This window comes from Cydia strobilella, chromosome 22, assembly GCF_947568885.1.
Source record: "Cydia strobilella chromosome 22, ilCydStro3.1, whole genome shotgun sequence".
Classification (NCBI taxonomy): Eukaryota; Metazoa; Arthropoda; class Insecta; order Lepidoptera; family Tortricidae; genus Cydia; species Cydia strobilella.
This window is the reverse complement of record NC_086062.1, coordinates 3,452,961-3,465,369: the sequence shown is the minus strand read 5'-3', so window position 1 is coordinate 3,465,369 and position 12,409 is coordinate 3,452,961. Positions and strand designations below refer to the sequence as shown.

The following is a 12,409-nucleotide window of genomic DNA, read 5'->3' as shown; positions in this document are numbered from 1 at the left end:
AATTCTACGATTTCATTGGTTATTTTTCGATAATTCTACAATATTTTCAATATGAAATTCATTAATATTGAATTATGAATTCAAGGGATTATCGTTACAAATCCGAGATTCGAATGATTTCGAAGCTAATAAATATGTATGTATTCGTAAAACTTGAATTCATTACTGTTACGTTTAGGTGTCCAAGAAAAATTGATACCAGACTCAACATCGAAACTAGAGTTACTAAACGCTAGCAAGCAGTTAAATAATATTCAATAAATAAATAATTGTAAAGAAGTACTTAATGATTGTTTACATTTCGTTTCAAGTGGAACCAAGCATATTTAAACAATTGTTCCTTTGTGATTAGGTTCTTATTTCATGGCGTTCCATTGAATACTATCTGTCATTAGTTTAGCAAGCACTAGTTTACACTTTCAACGAATAGTCAATTAATTAGCAATGATTATTTTATACTTCCAAATTTAATCAGTCCATTGCGATCGTTTGAAATTTGTAGCATCCCTTGTTGCTCTGTGAACGCGAAATGTGACGTTCTAATGTCAACTTGTATCCCGCCCCTGTATCTGTTAATTTCCTTGCTAAAATGAGTAACATTCGTCGACGCATTGGTGCCGCTATTATGGCGCTCATTTCGTCACTCGTTTTTCGACAGATGCAGCGGCGGTAATAACGACGCCGCAACAATTACAGCTGCAATTAAAACAAAAACTCTTTATTTACATACAAGATATATACAGTGGTACTACGTAAACGAAATTAATAAGTAGCTTAAATCTAAAATAGGCCCTTGAGGCATTGTACCAAGGATGCTGGCGGCATTTGATATTGATATTGATATCCGAACATTAAATTAGCTAAATATTCTAGTTATGCATGTTTTGCCAAACGCTTAATATAAGTAAATTCACAGATTTCTTTCTGCTACGATTCTGTCGCGTAATTTATGGAATATTTGTCTCATCTCAAATTGTGATCGCACTGTCTCGCACAAAGTTAATAGCAAGTGACAGTGATAATCAGGCATCGTAAACTGCGAGCGAAATCCATTTAAATGACGTATGACAACCAGTTAGACGTATGAAAACCCTAGTACTTTAATGGATTTCGCTCGCAGTTTACGATGCCTGGTGATAATATATTGTATTATGGCAGAGTTGTGTATACTTCTTCCCCTGCAGGTTAAGTAGCACGGTCACTAATCACACCTGCCCTCGGGACTTCACGGACAGACGAATACACCGAGGGAGCTCACTTTATCTCGCAGTATATAGGTCGTTATGCTATGTATAAAAATTGTGGCAGTTGAGGGGTTCAGTAGGCGTATTATATTATGTCGTTCTTATTGCGTAGGTAAAGTTAAGAGTAAACAAATTGTATGAATTGGTTCTTGACTAAAATATAGTATTTTTATTTTTATTTATAAAGGCTTTGTGTAAATAAGTGTGCCAAATTTCAATGACTAATAAATAGTAAAATGAGTAGGCGGGCTGGTGAATTCTACTTCAAATCAGACGACGCTACTACAGCCAGCTGTGATGTCTGTGTTAGTTGAAACAAATGATTTCAAGTAAATTTGTATGAAAACCTCTGTTTTTTACCTAGTCAAACAATTTAAATGTTTGACTTATATTAATTGATCACTAACAATATAGAACTAATTCAAACGTTGAACATTCGATTTACAAAAAACAAAAAAAATACAATAAAGATTTTTACTAATATTAAACATATCTCTTAAAGCAGCACAGAACAACCACATTATTATGTCACGGAACCCTCCATCTAAACATTATTTGGAAGCGGCGCTCCCAAGGGCCGTAACAAGCCGAAAATCCCCCCAAACTTGAGACAATATCACCGAGTAATTTGAAAATGTATACCTTATCTATTGAGCTCCGAAAAACTCCGCGTTTAACAAAATCACGAGTTGGTGCTTTACTTTACTTTTTAGAGATTTTTCGTCGTTCGTCGTTCAGGTTCATTACTGAAGTCGTAAGTGAGTTTCTCGCTCGTAACTAGTTTGTGTTTGTTATAAATATTGATCGTTAATATGATCGAGTGTAATTAGATTGTATCTGAGATGCTGGCGTGTAAACAGTAGTGTTCGAACGTTAAATATCTATTATTGGCATGTGGAGCACATCTTGTTATCGAATTTGAACTATCGTGAGACATATTAACTTAACTAACTTAGCGGTTTCACTCACACATTTATAGTCACTCGCGCGACATGTTTCGGAGAACCTAGGTCACGACCTCACGACACGACTGACTGACTGTAAGCACGACTGACATGTATAGGTGAATTATTTCAAGCCGCTAGAGTTAGACCAAGCTAAGTTGGCAGCGATTTTGATAGTCCAGCCGTGCAAGTGTTATTTTAAACTTCAAACTTCTATGGAATTATGCGCTTCGCGATCGCTTTATACCCTTGTTGTACAATTTACAACTGAAGAACTTTTATGGTTTCTTTTATCGCCTTCTGTTAAAAGATTTTAAACTTGGAACATGTTTTAAGGATGTAAAACGCCGATCTGTCGTTATCTATAAGCGTTGAGTTAACGGCATGTTACACTTTTATTAAAAATATCGCCGAGTCCTCAACACTTCATAGTTCTTGTCTAGCACTTCATAGTCATAAGCATGTCATAAGTGTCATCGTTGAACACGTTCTAGCTATTTCAAGCTCGTTCTTATAATCGTTGCTCAGAGTTGATACCGTACTTTAAGTCGATAGGCACTAAAGCATATTAAAAACCTGACTCGAATATGGTATCTCACATAAACGATACTTAACTATGTATATTGTTTTCTTAATGCCAATCTGCATCTCTTGTTTTCTATGTCAAAGAAAATTAAATAGACCTGGCTCCTATTTCACCACGGCTACAATTTTAGTGACATATGTCGAGCGACAATTGTCAAGCGACAGGTGACAGGTGACTATTACAATTTTATAATTAACCGATAATAGGGTATTTCACTGTATTTAAAATAAATTATTTTACACCATGCATGAAATAAAGCACCAGAAGTTTAATAGAGAAACGTGGACAGCAGTTATTTTTAGACACAATTTATATTTTAAAACCCGCTTAAAACTATACAGAGTAGGTAATTTGACTGTGATGCCACATGCTGTTTCATCTAAATTTCATAGTAGCAGAAATATTTTGACAGTTCGAAAAAAAGAAACTGATTTGACTAGTAGTCAAATACCCTATTCTACATATGTCATATTTTGTGACAATTGTCGTACCTGTCACCGAAGTGAAATTGGGGCCTATGGACTAATGATTGTCAAATACTGCATATTGAATTGCTAGCTTAATGTTGTTTATGACAACTAATTTAAGTAAACAAACCTTATGTGCCAAGCCAGCTACTTGCATAAGGCTTTTATATAAACTGAGGAAAATCGTAACCAGCGTTCTTCAGAAATTATGCGTGATAAAATTTATTTGATATATATTTTATGTATTTATTTTATATTGTATGAATGTTGCACAAGGAGACTCTAGGAAACAGCACCTGCGTGGCTAGAAATTGTTTTTTTTTTTTAAGCTTAATATTCTAGTCAGTCATAGGTACAAAGTAGTGGTAATAGAGGCTACACTTTCAACGAATTGATAACAAAATTTCCTACTGCTGGACTATCCCAATATTTGCCATCTTCGATCTTATTTCAAGCAATAGAGATGACGAACGGACTATTAACTATTGGAGTCTGCTATTTGAGGCTGATGAGGCTGTCTAATACTGTCTAGGACTTTTACCTAAAACTAACATTAAGTTTCTACAATTTAACCCTCACTCCACTTGGGTAATTTAAATGCAAAGCTGCAGATAAACTGCGTAATTTTAGCCGAAAGGGTTGAATTATAATTCACATCTAAGTCACTGTATTTAAAGGGTTACCTCGAGGGCAGAGAGTAAATATCATTATGCTTCTACAGGGTGGTATAGTCGCCATCAGATATTTTGGAGCGGCCGAGGTGCTCAAAAATATCTGAACACGCACTCTAACGCCTTGACAATAGAGGCGTGTTCTGATATTAGTGAGCACCCTGGCCGCTCCGATATATCTGATGGCGACTGTAACTGATACAAATTTATTTTTTTAGCTGGTTTGCTGGCTGTGTAACCTAGATGCGTACATTTTTGTATGAAGTCACGTTAGTTTTAATTTTAGTTACTCGCATATTTAACTTGGTAATGTTTTATCTTACTCTAACTTTTGAAGAATTGTATTAAATGAAAAAAAATTATATGTATGTATGAAGCTTTTTCATAAGGTTAAAATTTTGTGTAATTTGTGCAAGTCGATATAAGTTTGTAAGGCTAGGTTTACACGGCGTACATTTTTTCCGTAGGTATTTTTTTTTGTTTAAACTACGTCGGTGGCAAACAAGCATACGGCCCGCCTGATGTTAAGCAGTCTCCGTAGCCTATGTACGCCTGCAACACCCCCCCCCCCGCCTGCTATTACTTACTATACGGGATTTAATCGAATACCGTAGTGACAGCATCATTTGTATGGCAACTTACAAGTTTTGCTATCACTATGGTATTCGATAAAATCCCGTATACGATACGGAAAAATTTAACGACGTGTGAAACTTTTGTTTTTGTTGACGGAGTGGTAAAATGCGTTACGCATTCCACCGGCCTGGGGAGCCATTGGGGTATTATGACTCCCTCCCTCCCTGTCTTGAGACTCCCTTCTGCAGCCATCCTCTTCTATTGAGAGGAGGAGAGGAGGTATACCCAGTAAATGCCACTTAAGCTTCTTACCGTTTTAGAGGAGTCATGGGATGCCTGAGATCCTACTGTGACTCCTTCCGGCGGCCCTGGCTTATCTTACGCCAAAGTACGCCGTATGAATCTAACCTAAAGGTTTGTGTCCTTTCAAAAGGCATAATATAAATAATAATAAGGCCGGTAATAATTCGTTTGTTAAATAGGTATATATACATGATAAACATCCTATTACAATTTATTTAAGTAAGTATTTAATATGTCATAACTTTTTCAAGCTATGTGCTCCTGAGTGCCAGGGAAATGCAATTAGTTGTACCTACGTTATAGGAAGATACCTTTCTAAATTCTAATTCCTACTTATTCTATTAGTTATAGAACTTCAGGTCCAGGTGCTTATTCTGTGGATTTTGGCTGATGTCTGACTTGTTTCATGTTTCATGTTTTTGTATCAGAATTAGATTAAGTGAAATTAAAATAATTTTAAGAAGTAAATTAAACTATATTACTTAAATATTTTACAACCAATATGTAGTACTTCTAGCGCAGCGAGCATTTGTGTTTATGTAATGTACATTCTCGTGTTTTGTTTTTTTTTTGTTTTTTTTAATTGTTACATAATGTAACTCAATGGATGACTGTTATTGGCCTTGTTTTATGTAAACATAATTATGTCTTAGTTATATCTACGGCTGTTGTTATATATACCAATAAAATAAAATAAATAAAATGAGCAGGACAAACCTGAGGTCAATTTCATTTGCAGAAGCAAGTTGATAAACACTTGAGCGGAATTTAAATAAAACATGACGTTTCAATTTTTACAATATTTTTGAATAAAATGTTTACCCTTTGATGGGTCTCTAAAGGTTTGCGCAGTAGAATAAGTTTTGAGGATTGATACGAATATTTTATTTTCGAATGCGTAAACAGGAGAAGGTCACTTTGTGGAACTTTTGTGGCGGATTTAATTCAGTGAGTTTGAAAAATGAATTTATTAACAGAATCAACATATAACAGAGAGTAGGTAAAAGATTGCAGATATTAAAATAAATTGAGGGGAATTTGTTTACTACACCGAAATTCAAACATAATTTACTTCGGTACTTTTTTATGATTTAGATTCCGATTCAGATAAAATTTACCTAGTATTTATCATGTCTTTTTATAATACTAGTAGCTCTGTGAGTGTAAGACCTCGCAATAAGCTTAAAAAAATTAATACATATATTATAAGGATGGGACTCAGGACAGTAGTAAAACACAAGACTGTTGGTTAAATACTGAAGATGTAATGACTCAATCCAAAAGATACAATCCTTTATATACTGAATTATCTAGGTTTACTACGAATCACACTACTTGGGAGGAGAGGATAATTATATATAGGAGTCATCTTATTAATTGGAATGTAATTAATTTGTAAATATCTTTGCATGTTATTTTAAGTTTAGTTCATAAGTTACTTAAGTATTGCATACCCGAAATGGGTAACCTGTTGAAACAAATTGTAATTGTATCATGATTACCACCTACAAATGTACACAGTACTGCAATAAATCATTCTTATTCTTATTCTATTCTTATTCTTACATGGCTCTCCGTATATGGGCTACAGTCCTGACCTAATATGGGGGATAGTCAACTTGCATGACTCTCCTAAGCTATATGATCCGACTTCGTTCAATCATTATCACAGAGAACTAACAATACTCTACTGGCGCTTAAGTCATTTAGGTAAATTTTTGCCAATTTGAACATATTCTACAAGTTTAAGTTGAACGTATATGGAGCAGATCTGCTCCTAAGCATACCAAAGGTTAATGGCTAAAATCAGATTTTGTGTAAAGAGGTGGTGAGAGATTATTTAAAGGTCATATCTTTTTAATTGTGACTGGTCAAAACGTGTTACTCACTCTTCTCAAAACTGTATTTAAACTCAACATCCCGAACCGCCTCTGGGTACATTAAATGTAAACTGAAAAGTAAGGTTAATAAATTATTTATTTCACCTAAAAAAAAAAAAAGAAACGATAGACATTGTTTATCTAACTACCGAACCTACTCGGTTAAGAAATGTGACCTGCAGAGGAGAACATTCGGACATACGAAAGCATTTTTGCCTAGGCTGAAACGTAGACCTTCGCTAATGCTCGGTCAATTATCTACAATTAACGATATGAATAAATTGTATACATAAAAAATGTAAAATTAACTTATCACATCATTAACAGAAAATCTACGATCCCTAACCCGCGGGTATCTAGTTTTCGCACTAGGAAGTGAATCCTTGTTTATTGTAATAGTATAGCGGTTTACGATCGCAATATGCCGGATTTAGAGACTCGAGTTGTATACTAAAACTAACGCGGACCAGAGGACCTACCGCGAACCACCCTGTCACACTTACGTATGAATTTACAAGCGCGACAGAGAGGCAAGACGTCGAACGTGGTTCGCGGTAGGCCCTCAGGCCGAGTGTTTTAGAATTTCTAATAGGTCAGGGTTTCTTAAACTCTTTGCAGTCACGGACCATTTTCACAATTTAAATATTTCCATGGACCCGGGTCAAAAAATATTTTAGGTAAATAATAAAAACCCTAATCTATAATTTTAAAATGAAGTTTTATTACACTTAGATCTCGTCAAGTTTACTACAAAATTTCCTAATAAGTATGTTTAAAGTAGGTACCTAACTGACCTACTGCGGACCCATGATAAACATGCTACGGACCCCTAAGGGGTCTGTGGACCCTATTTTAAGAAACCCTGTATTAGGTGATAAAGATTAGGTTATGAATTTAGCAGCTGTAAGTGTTCTTACAATATCTAATTTATTATTTTTAAAATAAATATTTGTTTGTGCATTTTTTTAAAGTAATGTTTTATCAAAAGCTAATACGAGTAGATATACCTATAGATTATTTTAACCAATAGAAAGCACTCCTTTTTATTGCTTGCGACAATTACTACGACAGTAAAAATAACGGCATCGTTAAGTTGTTCTCTGTGAACTAAATGTGCTTTTAACATTGTTCTCCAGCTGAGCCCGATGCAACCAAATTATAGTTTATAAGATTTAAACGTGCATGCTACCTTTTTGTGCGGTTTTCCAGCACAGCTATGCACCCAAAAAATTGATATCCATAAACATAAACGTACCCATAGGTACAATACATAATATTCTTGGGTACCGTAAAATGGGGTTCGCGGGGAGAGTTGGGTTATGAATGGGGAGAGAAGGGATGAAAGCTGTTAGAGCACTGTTTCTATAGCGTTAAGGAATATTTGGAATGTAATTTGCAGTAGTACCTAAGAATTAATGGTTCAAAAATGTATTTATTTTAAGTTAAGTGTTCTTATTGTTAATTAATCAATCAATTACTTATTATGAATTTTAATATTGGAATTTTAATCTATTAATTATACTTTTAGATAACATTTTTTTTTTGAAAATTTGCATGTCGTTATGCGACTGAATACTGTACACCATATTTTAACAAAACAACACCTGTATTTTTTAGAATTAAGTATTCTTGCAAATAAAGAATCTTTATCTTTATCTAAAGGGGGGTTAGATGGGATTTTAAGGCTACTGCTACAAAAATAATGTATTCCAATTTAAAATGGAGCTATATCATAATAAAAGAAAACGATTCAACAATCTTCCAAAATCACTTTTGTATGAAAACCCATCTCACCCCAATTACGAGGGACTACGGGGTGAGGTGGGATTTCCTGTTTAACGTCAAAGTTATGAAATGGAACTACCCAAAATAAAATAAAAACTAAAATGCAAACGTCCGGAACACTTATTATATACACCATTCAGTTTGCATATGTAAAAATAAAATGTTATCGAGGTTTGAATGTCAGTTTTGCTCCTACTCACCCCATTTTACGGTACTAATATTTTATTAGTTTTTTAACTTACAATGTAAAATAAAAGTTCTTTGCTGTTTGTTATTTACGAATGTTATTTTACTCACATGCTACGGTATCCGATACCTATAAATAATAATAAATAATAAAATCTTTATTCTATACACTGACATTTGTTTTTATATAAGTGGTCCGAATGGTGGTAATGCGCATTTTATTATTGTTTTTTTTATTAGTGTTATTCTCAATAATGAATTAATAATGTATGTATAGATTAAGACCATATTAATTTGCATGTCACTATGCGACGAGGTAGTTGATTCCTACTTATGTGCAAAACTGTATGAACTTGCATGTACACTATCTTATGCAAATATATGAATAATGAATTATATAATTACAAAATCCACAACTTACCAGAGGTCTCCGCACTAGGCACGGCCTGTATCGCGGTGAACCAGTTACAATTCGAGTATCAGAATTTAGTTACAAATACAAAGTGACTTGTCTTATGATAAAAAACCGGCCAAGTGCGAGCCGGACTCGCGCACCGAGGGTTTCGTACTTTTTAGTATTTGTTGTTATAGCGGCAACAGAAATACATCATCTGTGAAAATGATAACTGTCTAGCTATCACGGTTCATGAGATACAGCCTGGTGACAGACAGACGGACAGATGGCCAGCGGAGTCTTAGTAATAAGTCCCTTTTTCAACCTTTGGGTACGGAACCCTAAAAATTAACTAAGTACCTAACAAAATGAAGTTATACAGTTACTAGGTATGTATGTAGTGTCAACTCTACCTATAGGACATTTACTTAAAATTCCTCTCTCTCTTGAACTTCACCTCGAGCGAATCCTAAGCCCATTATCGACGTTTTTGCCCGTGCCCTGACCCGAACTGTTTGCTTAGGCCTTTATAGTCCCGGCGCCCACACGTGAAAATCGAACGTCGTCGAGAACTTATTATTTATTTTAGCAGAAATTTCAGGACTCGAGTTAACGGGTATTGTTAAGTGAAACGATGAAAACTTAAAACGCTTGACTGCACATTTCTTATAGGTGTTCCTGTGATCTATAAGTAAAGGTCTATTGTGTATATTTTTTTCAAAATGTTTGAACCAGTAGTTTCGGAAATAAAGGGGGGGAATGGTAATTTTTTGCCTATTTTGTTGAATAACTTCTAAACTGTTTATCTTAAAATTATAAAAAAAATATATTTGAGATTCTCACAATGAGCTCTTTCATTTGATATGTAACACGATATAGTTTGAAAAACTTTCTCATTCACCCCCCAAAATGGCTCCCGTGTTTAAAATTCATTTGTTTACGTTACATGGTCGCCTTTGGGTCACAAACTTACATGTGTATGACAAATTTCAACTTAATTATTGGTCCAGTAGTTTCGGAGAAAATAGGCTGTGACAGACGGACAGACAGACAGACGCACGAGTGACCCTATAAGGGTTCCGTTTTTTCCTTTTGAGGTACGGAACCCTAAAAAAGGGTTTACTTTAGTTAAACAGTTGCTTCTACTAACTTCAACAACATTGGCGAAAAAATAGCGTAGTTTACACAAAAAGTGCTTAAAATTCTCCTTCCTCCTAAGTCCTGTGACCACGCGAACCGAAATCCACTATCGATGTTTTTGTCCGTGTCCTGACCCGAACTGTTTGCTAAAGACCTTTGTACCCCGACGCTCGCACGTGAAATACTTACCTTGTCGAATATTTAATACTTTAATATAGATATCAGAATCTGCATAACTCGATGTAATTATGCGTTCTGATCGTGGTACCTATATACAATAATATCTTAATGTAAAAACGAATGATCGTTAGCATGAATAGAATAGAATAGAATATTTTTATTTGTAGTAATTGTACATCGTCATATTCAAAAATTATTTACACTTAGAAGAACAATACAATTATAAAATTAATAATACATTTAAAAGGCAAATGCAATTCAATGCATTTCTATTGATTGGATTAAATAAAATGAACTATGATGAACATAATTTAAGCATATTTTCATTGAACTGAATTATAAATATAAAAAAAATTGAAATGTCATGAAACGATTACATTTAAAAAAAATTAAGGTTTCGACATATTTAGTCATTCGTCTAGGAATTCTTTCACCGAGTAGTATGCTTTTTTTGTGCAAAACGTTTTGAGTTCGCGTGTGAAACGTCGTTCAGTACTGAAATTTTTTATTACCTCACTTACCATGTTAGTTTTTTATTACCATGACTTTAATTAAACGCAAAATAGGAAATTACAATTAAAGAAACTTCTTATTAACCTGATATTTTTGGCACCTCCTCCAGGTGGCAAAAAAAAAATTACCCTCCTATAGAAAATGGACCAGGCAAAATGTATGAAACAGCCAAAAAAATTTTCACGATTTCAGAGTTGGTCCCATAGTAAAAGTTCTCAGTATAATCCCGAAATCTCCCTGGGAACGGGAATGCACTTATTTTTTAGCCACCGTGTATATTTGCAATTCTGCAATGGATCAGTAATTGAAATATTCGACGACATAAGCCGTCTCGCCTCGGCTCTTGACCTACAAGCTACCAGATTATGCAGGCCCACGGTGTAATTGATTGTGCTCCCCGGGCTTACCCGACACGGGTTTGAAGATGATTTCAATTTAATACCGGCTCTGACAGCGACCTGGGTTCTATTCTGACACCGCTTAAATCTAATTGAAATTGAATTTAATTTCGAATAGAATCATAATTCAGTCCAAAATACTAAGGTATATGCTAATACCTTTTTAGTGTACCTATTTTTACAAAGTGGTCATGAACATAAAAAAACCGGACAAGTGCGAGTCGGACTCGCCCACCGAGGGTTCCGTACTTTTTAGTATTTGTTGTTATAGTGGCAACAGAAATATCACGGTTCATGAGATACAGCCTGGTGACAGACAGACGGACAGACGGACAGTGGAGTCTTAGTAATAGGGTCCCGTTTTTACCATTTGGGTACGGAACCCTAAAAATTACTCATGTTGTAATTTCTATAGTTTAAAAATAACGTCCTAGTGATAGACGGCCTAATTTTAATAGTTCGTTTGTCACCTCTATTTCTCGGGATTAAGATTGAAAATGGCATCTATTGGTACAGTGTTAAGCACTGGGATATTTCAGTACCTAATCCATACTGACTAGGATATTAGAAAAGCTTAAAATTTAAAATCTAAATTTTCAATCCGTTAAATTTTTAACAAGCAGAAACGTATGCACGATGATATTAAGCTTAGAATAAATTTAAAAGTGGAAAAATACTGCTTTGGGTGAGACTTGAACTTACCCAACTCCTCACTATGGGTCTCCTAGACCCATATAGTGGGAAGATTTTCTGACTATGGATGAGGTCTTGGTGGCTCAGTTGGCAGACCGCTGGAGTATCTATCCAGAGGCTGGAGTTCAAGACTCACCCAAGGCAGTAATTTTTCCACTATTAAATTAATTCTAAGCTTAATCCAAGTTACCTAAAATAATAGTGACGTTCATCACGCATCTCTCCTGGGCCTTAAATATACACCCTATATTTTACCTCAAGACAGAAAAATATCACATTACATCCGGGCCCCGACAACACGGCGTCATAATTAAAACTAATCACATTACATGTACATACATCGTACCTCGAAACATCCCAGAGATCCTCATCCACTGCCGCTAATGACCGTAATAAATGTACGTGCGCAGTGCGCGAGCGGCGATGTATGTACGCCATCTTGAAAACGA

At 35.0% G+C, this 12,409-nt stretch overlaps 1 protein-coding gene and 1 long non-coding RNA gene across 2 annotated transcripts in view; one reads left to right on the top strand and one right to left on the bottom strand.

The window, feature by feature from the left end:
- The window catches only part of LOC134751464 (uncharacterized), a 401,504-nt gene that overhangs the window by 34,222 nt on the left and 354,873 nt on the right, over positions 1-12,409 (top strand). The window lies entirely within an intron of this gene.
- Positions 1-12,409, bottom strand: part of LOC134751431 (uncharacterized) — a 357,891-nt gene that overhangs the window by 27,025 nt on the left and 318,457 nt on the right. The window lies entirely within an intron of this gene.